Below are 19044 nucleotides of genomic sequence, written 5' to 3' on the forward strand. Positions count from 1 at the left end.
ACCCAAAACAAGGATAGGAAGCGGCAGCATTGCTGATACTTTTTTAGCTCAAAACAGACATATTTCACGCAAAATAGGCAGAAATGACATGCATTGTGAACGTCAGACTTATAATCATTTTCGTTCCGTCTCGTCTCGTCAACGAAAATTCGAAAACGTCTCGTCATGTTTTAGTCACCTTAGAGACATTTTTAGCTAGTCATCGTCGCGTTATCGTCATAAAAAAAAAGGTGCGTCAACGAAATCATTTTGTTATCGTCATCGTTGACGAAAACAACATTGTACCCAACAACATAAAATACAATGGATAACAGTTTAAATGTTTATTACCAACAAGCAAATTGCACAAATTCGTTGAAAAATTAACCCTGCCACACGGCCTTTAACATTGAGACAGATCGTGCCACAGATCAGGTCCGAGGACTGGTTTGTCACGATAGATCTCAAGGACGCATATTTCCATATTTCCATCCGTCCATGTCACAGGAAGTTCCTGAGGTTTGCTTTCGGAGGCAAAGCTTACCAATATTGAGTTCTTCCATTTGGCCTAGCTTTATCACCCCGCACTTTCACCAAATGCGTGGATGCAGGTCTGGCGCCCCTGCGCCTTCAGGGTATTCGCATCATCAAGTCAAGTCAAGTCAAGTGTATTTGTATAGCGCTTTTCACAATACAGATTGTATCAAAGCAGCTTCACAGTATTAAATTAAAATAATACAACAAGGTTTGTTTCTAATGGAATTTATTGATTGATAAAATTAAAATTAAATATCCCCAAAATATCCCCAACTGAGCAAGCCAAAGGCAACAGTGGCAAGGAACCGAAAAACTCCATCAGGTGACCTAATGGAGGAAAAAAAAACCTTGGGAGAACCCAGGCTCAGTCGGGGGCCAGTTCTCCTCTGGCATTTATGAACTATAGACCGGATTTAACTGTAAGATTAAAAATATTATATGAATGCCTGGCTGAAGAGATGCGTCTTTAATCTAGTTTTAAACTGGGAGAGCGAGTCTGAGCAACGAACAGTATCAGGAAGGCTATTCCAGAGTTTTGGAGCTAAATGTGAAAATGCTCTCCCTCCTTTGGTGGATCTGGATATCCTAGGTATGACCAAACGCCTCAAATTAAGTGATCTTAAAGAGCGTGATGGATTGTAGGGCGATAGAAGATCCGTTAAATAGACTGGAGCTAAGCCGTTTAGGGCTTTATAAGTCAGTAGCAATACCTTGTAGTTAATACGAGACTTTATAGGTAACCAATGTAGTGATATTAAAATCGGTGTTATATGATCATATTTTCTTGATCTAGTAAGAACTCTAGCGGCTGCATTTTGGACTAACTGTAGCTTGTTTATTGAGGATGCAGGACAACCAGCTAATAAAGCATTACAGTAATCTAGTCTCGAGGTCATGAATGCATGAACTAACTTTTCTGCATCAGAAACTGATAGCATATTACGTAGCTTAGCAATGTTTCTAAGGTGGAAGAAGGCTGTTTTTGTAACATTTGAAATATGATTTTCAAAAGACGGTTACAGTCGAGTATAACACCCAGGTCTTTTACTGTAGAGGATAAAGTAACAGGGCATCCTACTATGTTAAAATTGTATTGTGAGAGGTTTTGTGGGTGGTTTTTTGAACCGATAAGTAGTACCTCTGTCTTGTCTGGATTTAATAAAAGAAAATTACATGTCATCCAATCTTTTATATCTTTAACACACTCTGTCAATTTGGATAATTTAGCGTTTTCATCCGGCCGTGATGAAATATATATTTGAGTGTCATCAGCATAACAATGGAAACTAATTCCATGTTTCCTTATAATATTTCCAAGTGGCAACATATATATTGAGAATAATAGAGGGCCTAACACAGATCCTTGCGGCACTCCATAGTTTACTGGAGTTATGATCGATTTTTCTCCATTTAAATAGACAAAATGATAGCGGTCAGATAAGAATGATCTGAACCAGCTTAATGCTTGTCCTTGAAAACCAGTATAATTTTGTAGTCGATCTAAGAGTATTGTGTGATCTATAGTATCGAACGCAGCACTAAGATCAAGTAAAACTAATATTGAGATACAGCCTTGGTCAGAAGCTAAAAGTAAATCATTTGTGATTTTAACGAGCGCAGTTTCAGTGCTATGGTGCGGCCTAAAACCAGACTGAAACTTTTCATAGATGTCATTTTCTTGCAAGAAAGAGCCCAGTTGAGCGGACACAACTTTTTCTAATATTTTAGACATAAATGGAAGATTTGAAAATGGTCTATAATTTGCTAGGTTATTATGATCTAATTGTGGTTTCTTAATGAGTGGTTTTATAACTGCCAATTTAAATGTTCTTGGAACATGACCTAAAGATAAAGATGAGTTAATAATATTGAGGAAAGGCTCTTCCACTATACAGATGTGGCCTTTAAAAATGCGTGTTTTCTCCCGCGGCATTCGGCAATTCGTCTCGCAGAATTCTGCAAGTGCTTTCGGGGGGGCGTACTTAAAAAATCCCTCAATGTGTTTCGCTTCACAGAATATCCACCAGGTGGCGCATAAAAAAACAACTTTACATTAGATTTTTTATTTTACTTCACATTACGTCATGATTGTAAGAAAACATCCACAATAAAATATAAATTATAAATAGTAAATAGACACAAATATTTACAGTAGGCTACTGTATTATACAGACATTTGAAAATATTTGTAAATGCAAAAGGTTCATCAAAGTTGTCTTAAGACAAGAAGGGCTATTGGACAACGTTTACGAATTTTTATATGCTTTGTCATTGCTGTGGTCCAGGAGATGAGTGCATGCAGAATATTTAACATTGCTTTTATTAAAATAGCAAAGTGACGTTCTTGCCAGCGCATAACTTTTTTGTACAACTATTTAGATGATTGTGCATGCAATGCGCATTTATATAAGTGCAACAGAGAATTTAGTGTGAGCATAATACACGTGACTCTGCCTGTAAAAACCTAGCAGTATTTTTTTATATATATACACAAAATCATCCTAACATAATGAAAGGCTTAAATAATGCGACTTACCCAGATTCTTAATTCGTGCAGATATTTCTTGTGTGATTGTTCTTGGGCAGATATTTCTTGTGAGGTAATGTTGCAGCACAACGCGTTGCATTTATATTTTGGGCGCATCTGATTTGCCATTACATTATTAATAAATATTTTAATTGAACTGTCTTAATGCATTAAGCATAAAGATTTTTCCACGTTAGTCTCAGAATGTCCGGGGTTGGTTTGAGGTCTTGCTGACAGTTTGTAAATCTTCTAAATATTCATATTCACAAATTCCATATAAAGGGTGATCAACAGTTATGACTTCTAAAATAAAATAAAAATGACCAGATAAGACATGGGCAACTTCGGTCCTGGAGGGCCACTGTCCTACAGAGTTTAGCTCCAACCCTGAAAAAATCACCTGCCTGTAATTTTCTAGTGATCCTGAGGACCTTGATTAGCTTGTTCAGGTGTGTTTGATTAGGGTTGAAGCTAAACTCTGTAGGACAGTGAGATGTTGTTTTAAAAATGAATTACAACATTATGGGGAAGTGGTATTAAATATTTGGTAACACATAATACAATTATTTTAATTACGCATTTTGTTCAGTTTTGCTTTTACAAAATGTTCCCTGTTTTTTATATAATTAATTTAACCTGAGATGTGCGTTATATCGCTTTTTGATCATTCTTTGTGTTGTCGAATTTTGACACAGTTTCATTATTTGTTCATAATAATTTGATTCATAATTATGTAATTTTTTTCTAAAAGTAGCAATATTCTAAAGAGATACAAAGACAGTGTACGTGTACCCACCAGATTTCGTCATGAGTCATTTTGTACCCACCACTTTTAACTTCCGTTGACCGTTTTCAGTGGTTATGAGGAGCAATATGAGAGAAAAATTTGGTAATCATTGTCTGACACAACAAAAAAACATTATAATATTCATTTTATTTTAATTTTTCGTGTTCGCATTTATGAGGGAAAAAACAACGTGTCAGTTTATGGTTACAGACGTGAGCGCTCTGAAAGCGGCACTAAAAGACTGCTTTAAAACTTGCACAGAGACCTCAAACAGAACAGCTGCCTTTCTTTAAATTGAATTTCGTTTGGTATTAATTATATCTTAATTTTAATCAATGTTTCGTGAACCAATTGCCTGGATTTAAGAAGTAAATATAGCAGACAATCACGACATCGGAGGCGCCGGCGAGTGAACTGGAGTTCGTCTCATAAATGAACCGAAACTCGGCGTATAATGCACATTCACATTCACAGCATATTTAGACACATTTAGACGCATTCATAACTTCATTACTTTTACCGTTTTTTTGTGGCAAGCTTTATGCGTGCGGTCGTGCGCGGCTATATTATAGTAAACGCTCATTACTTAATACAAAGCATAGGCTAAGCCTCTTCCTGACATGCAATCTAATCTACTAGGCTACAATGTCAGTTGGTTATATCAACATACTGTATGTCAAATTAAGTTACACGATATCAACAAATTAAGTTATAAACATTAATTTGAAATAACTTAAGTGTATGTAGGGGGAGCGCGGGGCACAACCTAACGCGGGGTTAGTTGTAACACGCTTGTTTTAAATACTTCTGCACATGCTTGGATGACGAAACTTTGTGTATTTACTAGTTGCCATATCAACACTATATAGAAAAAAATTATTTATTTTTTGGAAGATATCCATAGACATTTATTAAACCATAGCAAAAGTAAATTTCTTACTTAAGTTAATTTTTCATCTCTATTTTTTGTTTATTTAAAATAAGACAAATCTGATATTATTTTAATCTCCAAGATGTTATTTAACAGTTGAGATAGTTATTTAATGCTTCGCTAACTAGCAGAAGACACTAGCAGGGTTTAACCCTCTGAGGTCGACAAACGCGCCGACGCGTTTTGCCGGATTTTCTCCACATTGTAGCACTATAAACTTAAATTACTCCATCATTTATGGTCATACAGAAAAAAGAAATATAAAAAAAGAATCTGTGATATTTCTCCTTTTGTATGTGTCCACTTACAATCAAATCAAAACATTGTGCTTTTGTAAAATAAAGAAAATAAACAGGGTGTGCTTTCTGCCTCTCCGTCGCGGTGAACTTTTTTTTCTTGAGCACGTCTATAAACTGAAACAAAACTCAGCGAATACTTGTCACACATTTATGAGCCATATACCTTTATAAACATTTAAGTGTGTACTTTTAAATGATCGGATTCAAAACGAAAACAAATATTCTCTGTTTAAGTAATTTGTATAAAACCAACAAGATGTCCAGCTTCTCAAACGCTTGCTCATTACAGTTAATTTGGCCACGCCTACTCGCGCAAAAGATATTCACATGCAAATCTCCACATGGAACGCGAACGCGCTCGTTACCTCAACAACAAAACACTTCACTTCACTTTTCGTCGAGTTTGAAAGACGTGCCTGAGCTTACATTGGATTTAGGCTACCTCAGAAGAAGAAGAACGCGATTTGAAGACAAGAAAGATAAGGTAAGAAATTCTTACATAGCCTAGTTTGTTATTGTTGCATAAATGTCACGTTGCAGCTGAACTGTTGCTAGATATATGGGGAATATTATAATATTTAGACCCGTGTTTACTGTGTTTGTGGATATCTGCTCAAACATAGATATGTTTATGGTAACCATAATGTTTTATATTTGAGAGTGATCGCGTTTGAATGTATCATATTTTGCAAGCGATCGCGTTTGAATGTATCATATTTTGCAAGCGATCGCGTTTGAATGTATCATATGTGTTTACTGTGTTTGTGGATATCTGCTCAAACATAGATATGTTTATGGTAACCATAATGTTTTATATTTGAGAGTGATCGCGTTTGAATGTATCATATTTTGCAAGCGATCGCGTTTGAATGTATCATATTTTGCAAGCGATCGCGTTTGAATGTATCATATTTTGGATGAAAGCAAAACGCACCAAACGGCTTCATGTTTTTATTATTATCTCATTTCATATCATCATAACGGATGGAAACATTTGAAGTAACATGATAATCAATATATTTTTCTCTAGCTTCTTTTGGAAGATTTATAGGCTGCTATAGGTTATTTATTGTTATTATTATTTTATCCGCACTGCGCATATACCTTATGCCTACAAGGCACAACAAACCTGGTGTTCATTATATTATATATCGTTGGAAACGTGTGTGTGTGTATTCTGTGAATTTTAAAAAGGAATTTTAAAAAGCAATTTTAACCAGAAAAATCTAATATTTATTTCCAAAATCGTGCAGGCCTTTCTCTTGATATCAGTATGTTCACTTTTTTTTTTTTTTCAGGTCCCAGATGCCACTGAGGACTTCAACATTCACATGAGTCTCAGTACGTGAACATGGTAAAGTGAAAATCTTGGAAATGAAAGGTATGTACAATGTTTTTAGGAATGGCACAAAGGTCTCTGTCTTTGAAGTGCTTTTTTGGCATTTGTTGTGTATCTTTGGATTATGTTGTGTTGTAAATAAATCCAAACAATTTAAAAGCCATTATTTTTTAAATCTCCTCATTTACAGTATTGTGCAAGGTTGCTCAGAATGATAGGGGCCTGATAGCTCCTAATAGGGCCGTTAGGGGAGGTTCTTTGTCTTTCTCAGGTGAGAAAAGCTTACATATTAATGAGCTCTCGCATAAGGCTTTTTCACACAAAACACGTCGTAAAATTTTTAAATCAATATATTGTCTTATCTGAATGAGCAGTCAGGGTGATTTTCACATAGTTTTGCAGCAAATATTCTAGGCTACGTCATACAATTTTCAAAAGTCTTGTGAAGAAATAATCAGTATGGGTTTCATGGCCTTATTTCAGTGAGATTTTTTTTTTGTATTTTCAAAAACCACGCATAAATGTCATTATCTCAAAACTACAAACTTTTACATACATGCTGCTGATATATTATTGTAGCAGAGTTTGTGCTGAATACAGTGTAATTAGACTTTAGCCATGAAAATGTCACAAGTAACAGAAATAACCAGAAATGTCAGAGCATGTCAGAACACCTCCAGGGCCCAGAAAACAGCTCAGACCTCAGAGGGTTAAATCCCAGTTGTGCAGACGGGGGCATGTTGTAACACTGCGTTACAATGTGCCCCTATTAAAAATATGCTATTATATTCTATACTTTTATTAATTTTATTGAGAAAACGTGAGAAAAAGGTGAATAAAGACTGAGAGTCAATGTTCAGAAATTACTAATTATTTATTTGTTTTGAACTATGTTGTATAGCTGTGTGTTCATAGTCAAAACTCAAAAATTAGTTTATATTTAATTATTTAAAATTGCCATTATTTTATATGAAAAAGTTTTTTAATTGTATTTTATTTAGAAAATATTGTTTGGTTTTGTATTTTTTTATTTATTAGATCAGATAACATTTTAAGCTGTCATATGGTCATGTTACAATGTGCCCCTGCACATGTTACAATGTACCCCACCTATGGGGCATGTTGTCACATTTCACTTTCATTCTTTCGGGGTATATCAAGAAAAAAAGTATATACTGTATTGATTAAACAAAAACACATAATTGTACTAGACATGTGGGAAATGAATGTGGGAAAAAATAAATACTCTGAACCATAAGTAGATTTACACAAACTGAGAAAGTCAAAAAGCGTTACTTTGTGCCCCGCTCTCCCCTATAGTAGATTTGCTTAAATAGCATTTAAACAAAGGAACTGCAAGGGATTAAAACTCTGCCCATGCGCTGGTGAAAAACAGGAAAAACCGGTTTTCTTTTGATTCCCTGAGAGGAGATCGATTAGCATTGGGGGTTGATAAAGAATCGGCAGACCTGGGGGATGGGTGGTTTGTAATTTCTTGACTCTGTGTCAATTGGTTGCAGCTAAAACAATCAGCTAAAACAAAGACTGTGCAATTAATTTTGGAAATAACTTCCTTCATGTCGTTTTATTTATACACTGTAAAAATTATTTATTTTTTTTAATTTGTAAGTAAAGTATTAAATATGTTTTACAAAAAATTGGTTTACAAACTCTTTGAGGTTTGTGGTTACCATCGAGTGGTGCTTGTGTTTAGACTTGTGTTTTACGTGATTAAATCAGGAAGATTACATTGGTTTCTGTCCACACGGAGACGCATTTAAGACGATTTAATCAGGAAATGGAGGCACCGGCGCAATATAACTTGCATTGCTCGTGAACTGAGCTCGTCTCATAAATGAACCGAAACTCAGAAATGTATCTAGAAAGCTTGAAATGTCCACTTTTAAACAAAACAATTCAAAACGAAAATAAACAGACAACTCTCTTATGTAATCCGTATGAAGTGTGCATTTCTCTCTATAGGCACGTTCATCTGCGAAGATGGCGAGTCAGCATTGTCAACATCTTTGACTGACACATAAAACACTAGTTTATTAATAAACAATTAAAATGTCTCCTTGCTATATTTGACACATGATTACTTTTGCCGTTTTTTTGTGGCAAGCTTTATGCGTCCGTTAACTATCGAATATCGTGACTCATATTTTGTACCAGACCATTTATGGTTGTTCATATTGTTCAACAAAGTTCTTGATAAAAAAAGAAAAGAAAAAAAGAAGCTACTGTGCCTAATATTATTGTTGTATACAACGCGCAAGGTTTATGCGCATGCTTTAAGTCTTCTCCGTTTTTAGTGTACTGTATGTCTGTGGCAGAATTACAGCGCCTGGTCTGGTATATATACTAGGCTACATCGTTTTGAGTCGGTTTCAGTGGTTTCGTGTGTAGACATTTCTTGAGACGACGCCATGTTTACGGAATTTTTTTTTGAACGGGAAAAAAAAATCGGATAGGGAAAGCTCTGGCTTCGTGTGGATGTGGCCTCAGTGTAGGACAGTTTGTCAACAAAATGCAAAAAAATTGTATATTTATAAACATCGCTAAACAAAGAGTGAATAAGAATTTAAAAAGTAATGACGTTTTTTATGTTTTTATGCACTTTTAGTTTTGTTGCAATTTCACCAAAAGCTTATAATTAGGAAATACACACAACACGCTAAACTCATATTCTCTATTATGTTAAAAATGTTGTAAAAAAAAAAAAAATGTTAAATGTTAATGTTATATAATAAGAATAACAATATGATAGCCTACATTTATATTGGGCTCAAAATTATTTAAATATGGAAAGAGGAATTCTTCTCAACTACCACCAATAAAGTTTTAAAATTCTTCTTTAGAAAATATTATATTTTGATGTTTCTGCACAAGTTCAGCAGACAGTGAGGTTCAGGTTTGTCCTGATCAGAGCTCGTGAGTGGAGAGCTCATTTCTGAATTCCGCTCCGCTCGTTCATTCCGCAGGGTCCCTCGCTCAATACAGATGAGAATATACAGATGAGGCGCTCAATCCCTCAATCCCTCGCTCAATACAGATGAGGCGCTGCAACAGCTGGCTGATCTGATCACAGAGACAGAACAACAACACCCGGACTCTGTTCTTATCATTCTCGGAGACTTTAATCAGGCAAAACTCACACGTGAGCTGCCTAAATTCAAACAGCACATTACATGCCCCACCAGAGACAATAATATTTTGGACCATTGCTACACCACAACAAAGGATGCATATCGCTCCGTCGCCAGAGCAGCTCTAGGACTTTCCGATCACTGCCTGGTTCATCTTCTACCAAATTACAGGCAAAAACTTAAAACTGCTAAGCCAGTAATAAGGACTGTAAAGAGATGGACCAACGACACAGAACAGGTCTTACAAGCCTGTTTTGAATGCACTGACTGGAGTGTTTTTGAAGCTGCTGCCAGCGATCTGGACGAGCTCACAGAGACTGTAACATCATACATCAGTTTCTGTGAGGATTTATGCATCCCTACCAGGACTTACTTATCATTCAACAATGATAAACCATGGTTCACACCAAAACTCAGACAGCTTCGTCAGGTCAAAGAAGATGCCTACAGGAGTGGGGATAGGATCTTGTATAATCAGGCCAGGAACACATTGACAAAGGAGATTGAAGTGGCTAAGAAGAGCTATGCCAAAAAGCTGGAAAACCAGTTTTCCACCAACGACCCTGCATCAGTGTGGAAAGGCCTGAAAGACATTACCAACTACAAGACACCATCCCCCAGCATCGACAGCAACAAGCATCTTGCGAACGAGCTGAATGTCTTTTACTGTAGATTTGAGACCCCCGATCAGACACCCCACACCCGCCCTGACCATCTCTCTACACAGCCATCAACACCTCCAGCCATCCCCCTCCCCTCCCCCCCTGCACTTCAGATCAGTGAGGATAATGTGTGTCAGATCTTCAGGAAACAGAAGAGAAGGAAAGCACCAGGCCCAGACGGTGTTTCACCAGCCTGTCTGAAAACCTGCGCTGACCAGCTGGCCTCTATCTTCTCACTGATCTTCAACAGATCACTGGAGCAGTGCAAAGTCCCTTTCTGCTTTAAACGCTCCACCATCATCCCAATCCCGAAGAAACCAAAGATCACAGGACTCAATGACTACAGACCTGTTGCCTTAACATCTGTGGCCATGAAGTCATTCGAAAGACTGGTGTTAGCATATCTGAAGGACATCACTGGACCCTTGCTGGACCCCCTGCAGTTTGCCTACAGAGCAAACCGGTCTGTGGATGATGCGGTCAATATGGGACTGCATTACACCCTACAACATCTGGACAAACCAGGGACCTATGCAAGGATTCTGTTCGTGGACTTTAGTTCTGCCTTCAACACCATCGTCCCATCACTGCTCCAGACCAAACTGACCCAGCTCTCTGTCCCTAGCTCCGTCAATGGATCACAAGCTTTCTGACAGACAGACAACAGCTAGTCAGAATGGGCAAAATCACGTCCGACAGCCGCACCATCAGCACCGGTGCTCCACAGGGATGTGTTCTCTCACCACTGCTCTTCTCCCTGTACACAAATGACTGCACCTCTAAAGACCCCTCTGTCAAGCTCCTGAAGTTTGCGGACGACACTACTGTTATCGGACTCATCCGGAACGGTGACGAGTCTGCGTACAGACAGGAGGTGGAGCAGCTGGCTCTTTGGTGCAGTTATAACAACCTGGAGCTGAACACGCTCAAAACAGTGGAGATGATCGTGGACTTCAGGAGAAACCCCCCTGCACTCCCTTCACTCACCATCATGGACAGCACTGTGACTGCAGTAGAGTCATTCAGGTTCCTGGGCACCACCATCTCTCAGGATCTGAAGTGGGACACTCACATAGACTCTATTGTGAAGAAAGCCCAACAGAGACTGTACTTCCTGCGTCAGCTGAGGAAATTCAACCTGCCACAGGAGCTGCTCGTACAGTTCTACTCAGCTGTCATCCAGTCCATCCTCTGCACTTCCATCACCGTCTGGTTCGGCTCTGCTACCAAAACCTGCACTTCCATCACCGTCTGGTTCGGCTCTGCTACCAAAACCGACCTCCGTAGACTACAGCGGATAGTTCGGACTGCTGAGCGAATCACTGGCACTACCCTTCCCACACTCAAAGAACTGTACTCATCCAGAGTGAGTAAAAGGGCTCGCAAAATCACTCTGGACCCGTCACACCCAGCACACTTTCTGTTTGAACTGTTACCGTCTGGTCGACGCTACAGAGCACCGAGCACAAAAACAACCAGACACAGGAAAAGTTTCTTTCCCCAGGCCATCTACCTCATGAACACTTAAATGTTCCCCTACTGTGGAACAAACATGTGCAATACTTCCCTCAGACATTTCATTATAGCACCTTATAACTTTCTATATATATGTTATTATTTTTTATTTTTTATTATTTTTTTATTTTATTTACTTGTCACTTGTCTTGTCACTTTATATTGTATGTGTACTGGAAGCTACTGTCACCAAGACAAATTCCTTGTATGCGCAAGCATACTTGGCAATAAAGCTCTTTCTGATTCTGATACAGATGTCCTGTTGCCTGGTTCGAAAATATGTGGAATAAGGGCTGCTTCCGACTAAAAGTTTTTTTTTTCTAGTCGACTAGGCTAGTTGTTCATTTAAGTAATTCGTGGACAAATCACCCCTTTATATTAATTTAATTAGCCTACTTATAGCCTACAGGATAATGAGCATTTACGTAATATAGCCGCGCTCAAGCGCACGACCGCACGCATAAAGCTTGCCACAAAGAACCGGTAAAAGTAATGATTATGAATGCGTCTAAATGTGTCTAAATACGCTGTGAATGTGAATGTGCATTATATGCTGAGTTTCGGTTCATTTATGAGACGATCTCCAGTTCACTCGCCGGCGCCTCCAATGTCGTGATTGTCTGCTATATTTACTTCTTAAATCCAGGCAATTGGTTTATAAAACATTGATTAAAATTAAGATATAATTAATACAAAACGAAATTCAATTTAAAGAAAGTCAGCTGTTCTGTTTGAGGTCTCTGTGAAAGTTTTAAAGCAGTCTTTTAGTGCCGCTTTCAGAGCGCTCACGTCCATAACTGACACGTTGTTTTTTCCCTCATAAATGCAAACACGAAAATTAAAATAAAATGAATATTATAATGTTTTTTTGTTGGGTCAGACAATGATTACCAAATTTCTCTCTCATATTGCTCCTCATAACCACTGAAAACGGTCAAAAAATCGAACCAAAAGTCAAATTAATATGGACGGAAGTTAAAAGTGGTGGGTACAAAATGACTCATGACGAAATCTGGTGGGTGCGTACCCACCGTCCCCACCGAAATCGACGCCTATAAGGGAAACATGATAATATAAAAAGTACTGTACAGTAATGCAGAAAAGCGCATTACAACCATGTTAAAGCTATTTAAAACGTTAAGATGCAAAAAGGAACTAAACGTAAAATTAGATAATGATATTGCGCAAATGCTCTTGGTCTCTTCAAAGGTCTTCGCAAATTATTGTGTTATAAGACTCAGTTATCATACATCACGTCTCTTCTACTGTAAGTACACAGAAAAAAAAAGACAAATGATGCGCGTTTGAGTCGGATTTTTATGAAGAATATGTGACTGTTTATGTAACTGGCAAAAGAAAACATTGTCCTCGTCATACTTCGTCAACTCAGTATGGCCACATGAAACACGACTGCCATCTACAGGTTTTAGTATTTCCTGCGTCCAACACCTAATCCCCCTTCTGCACGATCCCGCAGAATTTTAGAAGTGCTCGCGGCATTCTTCTCTCTGAGACGCGCATTTTTAAAGGCCACATCTGTAGGTAACACTTCTTTCAGTAGTTTAGTTGGTATAGGATCTAATAAACATGTTGTTGTTTTAGAGGAAGTGATAAGTTTATTTAACTCTTTTTGTTCTATAGTTGTAAAGCACTGTAATTGTTCTTGCGGGGTGATAATTGAGGCTGAATTATAAGGCACGATTGAAGATTGAACGTTTACAATTGTGGTTCTGATGCTTTCTATTTTCTCAGTGAAGAAATTCATGAAATCATTACTACTAAACTGTAACGGGATATTTTGTTCCGGTGACGCATGTTTATTTGTTAGTCTAGCCACGGTGTTAAATAAAAACCTTGGATTGTTTTGGTTGTTTTCTATTAGATTGCGGAGGTGCTCAGTCCTGGCCGTTTTTAGGGCCTTTTTATAACGTGACATACTGTCTTTCCACGCGATTCTAAAGACCTCTAAGTTAGTTTGTTTCCATTTACGCTCTAAATTATGGGTTTCTCTCTTTAGAACATGCGTAGTATTGTTGTACCATGGTGCTTTACTTTTCTCTCTGACCTTTTTTAATTTAACGGGTGCAACAATATCCAACAATATCCAAAAAAAAAAAAAAAAAAATTATGAACTACATCGACGATTGGTTGATTCTAGGTCAGTCGCATCAGATGGCGGTTCGGCATCGAGATGACGTTCTTGCCCATATGAAAGAGTTGGGGTTACGGCTAAACGTTGCTCAGGACCAGGGGGTTTTCCCTGAGGGGCAACCCATTTTGCACAATCAGGGTCACGCGGCGCTGATTACGTGCCCTGGTTATGTGGAAGAAACCTTGGTTCCTGTCCCAAGGCCCCGTGCTGGGAGCTCCTTGACGTCGCAAGCTGCTAACGACGGATGCTTTTACGGGCTGGGGAGCGATCCTAGAGGGTCGCTCAACTCAGGGTCTGTGGAACGACCATCATCTTTCATGGCACATCAACCGCCTGGAGATGTTGGCTGTATTTTTGGCTCTCAAGCATTTTCTCACAGATCTCAGGGGACACCATGTTCTAGTACACACAGACAACACATCGGTAGTCGCCTATATAAATCATCAAGGGGGTTTGCGCTCACACCCACTATGCAAACTGGCACGCCATATCCTCTTGTGGTCCCAGGGGAAGTTGTTGTTGCTCAGAGCAGCTTACATCCCTGGGGCCCAGAATTTAGGAGCAGACATTCTGTCGAGACAGGGGCTGAGGCCTGGGGAATGGAGGCTCCATATGGGTGTTTGGCCAAGCACAAGTGGATCTGTTTGCGTCTCAAGAGATGTCTCACTGTCCACTTTGGTTCTCCCTCACGCATCCAGCTCCTCTGTGACTAGACGCTATGGTACAGACGTGGCCGAGGCTACGTCTATATGCTTTTCCCCCAATCGCTCTGCTCCCGGGAGATCTGGAGAGAGTTCGCAGGGACCGGGTTCGCCTAGTACTCGTAGCCCCGCACTGGCCGGGCAGAGTATGGTTCCCCGATCTCGTGTCTCTCCTCGACGGGCCTCCTCTGGAGCTACCCGTCAGGAGAGACCTTCTGTCCCAAGCAGAGGGCTCGATATTTCACCCCTCACCAGAACTGTGGAACCTGTGGGCTTGGCCTCTGAGGGGGCCCAGCTCATAGGGTCAGGTCTCTCAACTGAGAGAACTTCAGGACATTTGTGATGCGGCAGGCTGGTCCTCACCGTACACTTTCGTCAGATTTTACTCTCTGGACTTGGACTCTACACCAGGGTCTCAGGTGCTGTCATCCTAGTGCTGCTCGCTCGATTTCACACTGGACAGACATTTGTAGCTATGGTGGCATTGGTATAGACGTTCCCCATAGCGTCAATCTCGACGCAACGCGAGTTCCCTTGAAAGGGAATGCCTAGGTTACGACTGTAACCTCGGTTCCCTGAAGAGGGAACGAGCATTGCGTCACCTTGCCATATCTCCTTCATGCATGTCAGCGACTACTTCAGACTGTACGAAGCTGATGCTCTCTTTTTTCGTGCAGGCTTTATAGCTTCCTTGTTTTTGAAGTCACCCGTGGACCATGGACTGATTTTACATGTGCTTCAAGACATCATCATGCAAAGCGTTCCCCATAGCATCAATCTCGACGCAACGCTCGTTCCCTCTTCAGGGAACCAAGGTTACAGTTGTAACCTAGGTGTTTTAGAGGGTTGGGCAGGTTTAGTGGATGAACGGTCTAGAGAAGGGTTCAGAGAACAATTAAAATCACCTCACATAATAAGATATTGTGAGTTTAGGTCAGGGAGTAGAGAGAATATTTTCTGAAGAAAATTTTCATCATCGTAATTTGGTGCATATATATTAGCCAGAGTAACGTTTAAACCATAAAGAAGGCCTGAAACAATAACATATCTACCACCGGAATCAACTAAGGTTTGTGAAGGAGAAAACACTTGTACACATGCACTTGTTGATAATAATTGCCACCCCTCTAGATTTACTGACAAATTTAGAATGATAAACTTGTCCAAGCCATTTCTTACAAAATCTGGCATGATCTTTAAGTGCGTCTCTTGCAAAAAAACAACAACAAAAAAAACAATATGAGTATTTAAATGTTCAAAATGTGACATCATCGTTTGATTACATTGTTTAAACCTTTGACATTCCAACTGGTAAAATGTAATTGCCACCATGTAATTGGTAAAATGTAATTGCCATGAATCACCTGACTGAGCACTGAGTAAGCTAGTGGTCATTAGTTACAACAACAACAAAAAAATAAATGATGAAAACATGAATAGTGTGACTTTCTTCTGTCTTGACATATCTGAGATTCTGAGATTAAGTGAAAGGACAAAAAACGCAAAAGGAAAGAAAAAAAAGGAAAAAAAACATGTACTACATTAGTACCAACATTACTCATTGTCACACAACACAAACTTTCTCTCCTCTGAACTTTCGGAGAGAGCTCCATAACAAATTGTAAATATATTAAGAAATAGGGAACAAACCACAGTTTACAGACCGCATATGAAATTGTAAATAATAAAAAGTCAAAGTTTCATGGTCTGTAAATGTTCATAATGCAAAAAAGTCAATAGTCTGATACAACGTAGACCTTTAATGACATGACATGGCCCAAACTCACTTGCAGGAGTTCATGTGGAGTAGCATTTACTGAAGTGTACTCAAACTCAGCTCCTCGAGAGTTTAGCTCCACCCGAATTAAACACATCTGATCCAGCTAATCAAAGTCATCAGGATTACTAAAAACTTCCAGGCAGGTGTTTTGGAGCTGGTTGGATTTAAACTCTGCAGGACAGTGACCCTTCAGGACCTCAGTTTGAAACCACTGATTTATTGTGAACTGAGACGCTCTGACACACTGAAAACACAGGATCATGAGTTGCTCGTGTGTAAATGAATACAGTGCCATGCTTCACTCTGAAACACAGAGCATGTCAGTGTTAGGTTTATTGACTAGTTTTGGCCACTAGTAGAGGCCCTCATTGGGTTTCATTTCAGTTTCCAACCATCGTAACATGTTATTTTTTTCACCTGTGCCTCGTTTCCTGTGAGTGTAATTAAGTAGCTCTGTTCCTCTGTTTTTTTTTTTTGCTTAATGTATGATATGTTGACACCAACCTCTCCAGTCTTTGGTAAATGCCTCCTGTGAATTTATTTGGATTTATTTGCTCTATGTGATTGTCTGACATTTGCTTTTGTTGTACTCATATTTTCTCTTTGACATTTTTAGATGTTTTTAAAGGGGTCATGACATGGTTTTTTCTTTTATTTTATTATGTTCCCTTAGGTGCAATTATAGTATTACTACAGTTTTTTGGACAAAAAACGTTTAAAATTGAGTGATTTATGACCTTTTCCCACCCTGTTTCTCATCCTCTGATTCAAACAGTCTGTTTTGGGGGTGTTTCCCCTTTAAGAGTTCAGTGTTAACACCCACTGTTATGATTGGCTAACGTCAGTGCCTATGCATCAATTGTTAACGCCCCCTTGTCAAAACGTGCGGATTTTGCGGAGCTGTGTTTACCGTTACCATAGTAACGGGTGATGCGTGTGAGGCGATGGCGATTGCAATGATGTTTGAGTCGGAATCAGAGGAAATGAACCATCAACACAACTAAGAATGCATCAGCCCGTCCACATAGAAAGTGTGAAACTATTTTATCAGTTTGACAGCCTACATCTTTTAATAGCCTACGGGGCATGAACATGACGGTCATGAAAACAATAAGTAGGCTAAACTAAGTAAAAACACGGTGATTATTCATAATGAATTAAACTGCAATTAACGTTTTAAAAAAGTTTTAAGTTTTAAATAGCCTACATTACTTACAGTTTGCGTCGTCGTTGTTGAGCCCAGAATAGTCCACACGGCCTTATCTTATACAAAAGTTTTCTGGCAAAGCTAGCATCATACTGCGATTGTTCTCAACTGTCACTCATCCTTGAAATGTGGAGAACACACGCTTAAATTAACACTGCCGTGACTGGGACGTCCGCAAAAAATAAACTGCATCCATCTTCCCCTGACGTCTGGATCTTTCAGCAGCGTATATTATTCAAACATGTTGTTTGTCCACAGCCAGGAACAGCACATCTGCGTGACATCGCAATCTTCTTGTAAACAGACCCACTTGCTGCACGTCGACTGAACACATGTGAAGCGCGTGACAGATGCAATGATGAAATGAGGCCTAGTTATCTTGCGCTTGAAGCTGAAGGATTAAAATTTAAGAATATGTTTTTAGATCTGCTGATCCTATTTCCCTACATAACATCACATAAAAAACTAAGGTGAACTATACTGTATTGGACATTCAAGGTGAACATGAGGGCATCCATTTACTGATTAGATTTAACAGTTTCCTTTGAAGGGGTTTTGTTAGTCTTTGATCTTTCTACTTAGAGTTGAACTATGTGTGAATGTTTACCTAGTCTTGGTTCTCGTGACCATGTGTTGTTTATACAATTTGGGGGTACCATTATCTCAGTTGGGGGTAATTGCCTCTATTGTCTTTAGATGATTAGATTCAGTAGTCATCTCTAAGGCTGTGTGTAAGTTCAGCACCTTTAAGGACAGCCCACAGAATGGCCTATAAGATACCATGTAAAGTTCCCTCAGTCAGATCATGTTGGACGTTTCTACAGCCGCGTACAGAGGAGTTCTCAATAAAGAATAACTTCTGTTGAACGCGATCCCAACTGTCTCACTGGTCTCTGCTTCGAACAAAGAAAACTTTACAACAAAGCGTAGTTGTCTACGCTGGAGGCGGTCATATGCAAACGACTGGTACCTCACTTCGTACCGTGACGTCACTTCATACCATGGATCCAGAACGAGCTGTATTTAGAGCTTGATTAAATAAATGATTCGTTTATAATGGGGAGGACGTCTTAAGCTATGAAACTTGCAGGACGTTTTAATGGTACAAAGACCTCTTATATACCAAAAGATCAAGGCAAATTTGGTTTCTCATGTCATGACCCCTTTAATTGACCTTTTTGGGAAACACTCACCTTCTTGGCTTTTTGTATTGACCCCTTGGAACAACTGGAGTTACAGTTTTGGAATAACTTTATCATTAGCCTTCTACATTCAGCCCTCACAGCCTAGTTCTAACCTTGGTCCTTACAGTCAGAATGTATATTTATATGAATACAGCCATATCCTGTTCTCTCAACAATGCATTGTTAGTATTAATAAAAAAAAATCCCAGCCAACTGATAAGTAACTCTGTTTCAGTTAATTGCCATTTGGTGTGAGGAGGTTAATTTTGAACCCTGCATGAGATGCTAACTGTGT

General features: G+C 39.0%; 1 protein-coding gene across 1 annotated transcript in view; it reads right to left on the minus strand.

The window, feature by feature from the left end:
• The window catches only part of LOC311081640 (protein NLRC3-like), a 78337-nt gene that overhangs the window by 13703 nt on the left and 45590 nt on the right, over nt 1-19044 (minus strand). The window lies entirely within an intron of this gene.

The sequence above is a fragment of the Abramis brama genome (genome assembly GCF_963993115.1).
Source record: "Abramis brama genome assembly, chromosome: 4".
NCBI classification, from domain to species: Eukaryota; Metazoa; Chordata; class Actinopteri; order Cypriniformes; family Leuciscidae; genus Abramis; species Abramis brama.